At 37.3% G+C, this 3,589-nt stretch overlaps 1 protein-coding gene across 5 annotated transcripts in view; it reads left to right on the top strand.

Moving 5' to 3' along the window:
• LOC107675072 (transcription factor HIVEP2-like) overlaps positions 1–3,589 on the top strand; it is a 73,561-nt gene that overhangs the window by 30,424 nt on the left and 39,548 nt on the right. The gene's annotated exons all lie outside the window — the stretch shown is intronic.

Raw genomic sequence — 3,589 nt, 5'->3', positions numbered from 1 at the left:
CCCCCCCCCCCCCCCCCCCATAGAGCTGTCTGCCTTATCAGCATGGCATAATTCATTATGTGAGGGAAGGCTCTGGCAATAATGCAGGGAAACACCAGTAGAATGTCATGGACTCATGTATCCCAGTCTAGTTAAAAGTCACCAGTTTAAAGATGCATTGATTTCTTTTGAGTAAAACTCAAAACTTATATGAATGTACCAACTAAGTTCCATTCAGAAATGCTGAACGTTTACAGCGACCTTGAGATGCAGGTCAGGAGAGCACATCCTCCTCGTATTCTTGTTGTATGTCTGCTTGTGTAGAGTGAAAGAATTGTAATATGTCTGTCCGATAGCAGTGGAATGGTCCTTCCTGCCAAGTGTGCTGCATTTTCCATTCACAAATACTTCACTTTCCGGATTCGTCTGCTGTACCGTAGTTCGGAGAGGTGTCTCTGTGACAGGGTTCAGGAAATGCCCCATTTGACGTGTGTTGAAAAATATCAAGTGTTTCCTGGTTACAGATTGGTTTACGTAAACGTTTCGTTGTTTGTTTAGAGTTTACGTTTTTTCATCTAAAGTGTGTCAGCGGAGCCTACCACCGCGGATCCTTTTGACCTGGCGGTGTGATAGAAAGCAATTACCGATCACAGAGTGGGAGCTCTGTCCGTCCGTGAGCACGAGAGTAATGTGATGTTAGCCTGCTCCTGCTGCACTCACGGGATTACAACAGCCCCTCGTGCACAACAATCAGGTACAGACACCGCTTCATCAATTGTTCTGTCTTGGCGGTGGGACAGGAAGTAATTGTGTCCAGGTTTGGACACTGCATTCTTTACTGTTTGTTTTCTGCTTGCCATTATTTGATTAGCCAAAGTCCTGTTTGTCTGGATTTGTTTGTACAGTATGTGTCACACATAAAGATCTCTGCTCCCAGAAGTACTTGGAAGTGATCTCCTGTTTTTGTTTTCCCAATTTAGTGTTTAATTTTAAAAGAATTTAAAGGATTTTTTCACCTCAAAGGTCAACATTTACTCACCCTCATGTAATTCCAAACCGTAGGACCTTGTTTTTCTTGTGCAACACAAAGGGAGACATTAATTTAATAACAGGCTTTTTTCTATATAATTTTATTTATTTCTATATTTTTTGTAATTTTGCGGGCTTTTGATATTTCTGTTTTGCTTTAATTTATTTCTTATTTCAGTTGTAGTAATTTTTGTACTTCAGTTTAAACTTATTTCAGTTAGTTGCCTAGGTAACACTGAGCTCTTTATTTTCAGTTTTTCATTTAATATTCAGATTTCAGCTTTATTTCCATTAATAGTTTTAGTTAAAGGTAAAAACACTGATTGTTTACTAATTATACATCACTACTTACCTCAAGAATTGCCAAAGGTGAGCTATGGCAGATAACAACTTAAATTTTGTTTATCAGATGCCTCAGTTTCACTATTTAAGACCTGGAATATAGTGCAGAAGTCATATAGACCTTTTTTTTATAATGCTTATTTGGTGCTTGCACTGTATGTTTTTTTCTGGACCTTAAAAGCTCCAGTCCCAATTAATTGTAACTGCATTGAAAGGAGCGTCCAGTGCATTAATCAAAGTTCTTCTTTTGTATTTCACTGAAGAAAAACGAAATGATGAGTGAAAGTGAACTATTCCTTTAAAAGGAACACTCCACTATTTTTGAAAATAGGCTCATTTTCCAACTCCCCTAGAGTTAAACAGCTGAGTTTTACCGTTTTCAAATCCATTCAGCCGATCTCCGGGTCTGGCGGTAGCACTTTTAGCTGTCAACATAACCAACGTGACCACCTGCTTGCACAGGGAGCGTGCTGGGGACTATTTTCAGGCGCTGCGTAATATCATTGTGCCTGATGCATCCATGGTAAGTCAAGTTTTAAATAGGAAAAATATAGAAACTCTTTGGTCATTTTTGAGCGAGATGCTAACGGTCTAATCAGATTCAATGATCTATGCTAAGCTACAGCTAAAAGTGCTACCGCCAGACCCGGAGATCAGCTGAATGGATTAGAAAACGGTAAAACTCAACTGTTTAACTCTAGGGGAGTTGGAAAATGAGCCTATTTTCAAAAATAGTGGAGTGTTCCTTTAAAACCATAAAAATGCTAGATAAATATTTGACCAACCATCAAGACTCTTTCAGCCTTCGAAGAGTACAGCGGAACGGCACTTCATTCAGCATCTGACCTTGTCTTCTTTTGTGTGTCCTACACAGTGTTCCTGCATTTGCTGTCTTTGTACACTTCCTCTTTTCACGGTTTACTTTAATGAAACAATTTCTCTGCTGAAAGGCTCGCCACTCATTTTCACACATTAGTAATAGTGTGCATTTTCCTTCTAATCATGACACATTTTCATTCCCTTTCCAGATAGAAATGGATGTTATGCATCTTCGCATGCTGATTAGAATCAACCATTTACAGTTAAGGACCTGATTTCTTAGAAGTATAGAAAATGGTGTTTTGATGATAAATTCCACCATTCAATAGCTAAGCTGAAGGCAGCTCCATTTGGAGACAAAAACAGTCTGAAATGAATAGAGAACCACAGGGTACAGATGGCAGGAGGAGGCCACCTGTACACCTGAATGATCCTCGGTGACCTTGCTCCACAGCGCTCCTCCTTCTGTTGAAGAGGACTGAAAGAGACAATACCACATCCATGCCTACTCCTCCTGCACGATTTCCTTTTTTCCCCAAGAATCTCTATGCTGACACAGAGGTCCCTTTTTGTCATGTGTTGACAGATAGCGATGAAATATCTTCGCATTTTGTTGGCTCCTGACAATGTGTTTGGCATTTGCACTCTTGAATGATTCTGTAGTGACCATCAGTGTGGGTTAAAAGTCAAGGCTGCTCCCTGAGCAGCATTAGAGAGATGCACAGGAGAGAGGCAGCGTGTCCATGGTGACACAACTGGCATTTTGCCCCTATTAACTTCTCTGACCTTTGCGTGAGTAAATGTGGCTATTCTCTGAATTAATTATGCCGACGTCTGCTTCCTCTTCGCTATATAATAATAATTTCTATTTGGTCAATTTCTGTTTTAGTGCATTCATATTATTCCTTTTATTTTCCTGTTTCTATTTTATTTCCATTAGTACATTACATTGAGAACATACAAAAAACTGCAGGTGAAATCTATTCTATTCTATTCTACTACATTATATTATTCTACAGTAACTGAAAAGCAGATGGCCCATTTAAAACACCTTTTTATTTTCTCTAAAACTTTCAGTAATCAGTGCCAGTAGCCACTGTAATTTGGTTAAATATTTTCTTAATTATTCCTGTTGGATTCATATTTTTCAATTTATTTCCCATATTATAATTTTATTTACTTTAGTATATTATTGTGAGAACATACAAAAAATATTTTCAAATGAAATATTTTATTATATATTATATTTTGTACAAAAGCTATATTGATATAATATAATATAATATGAAAATATTTAATCAGATTTTATATGTACAAATATGTCTATTATATTGTATATATTTATATTTTTGTACAGCTAAAAGACATATGGCTCGTATAATTTTCTTGTATATACATACATACATACATACATATATAC

Source organism: Sinocyclocheilus anshuiensis, unplaced genomic scaffold, assembly GCF_001515605.1.
Source record: "Sinocyclocheilus anshuiensis isolate Anshui unplaced genomic scaffold, SAMN03320099.WGS_v1.1 scaffold776, whole genome shotgun sequence".
NCBI classification, from domain to species: Eukaryota; Metazoa; Chordata; class Actinopteri; order Cypriniformes; family Cyprinidae; genus Sinocyclocheilus; species Sinocyclocheilus anshuiensis.
This window is presented reverse-complemented; position numbering and strand designations above follow the sequence as displayed.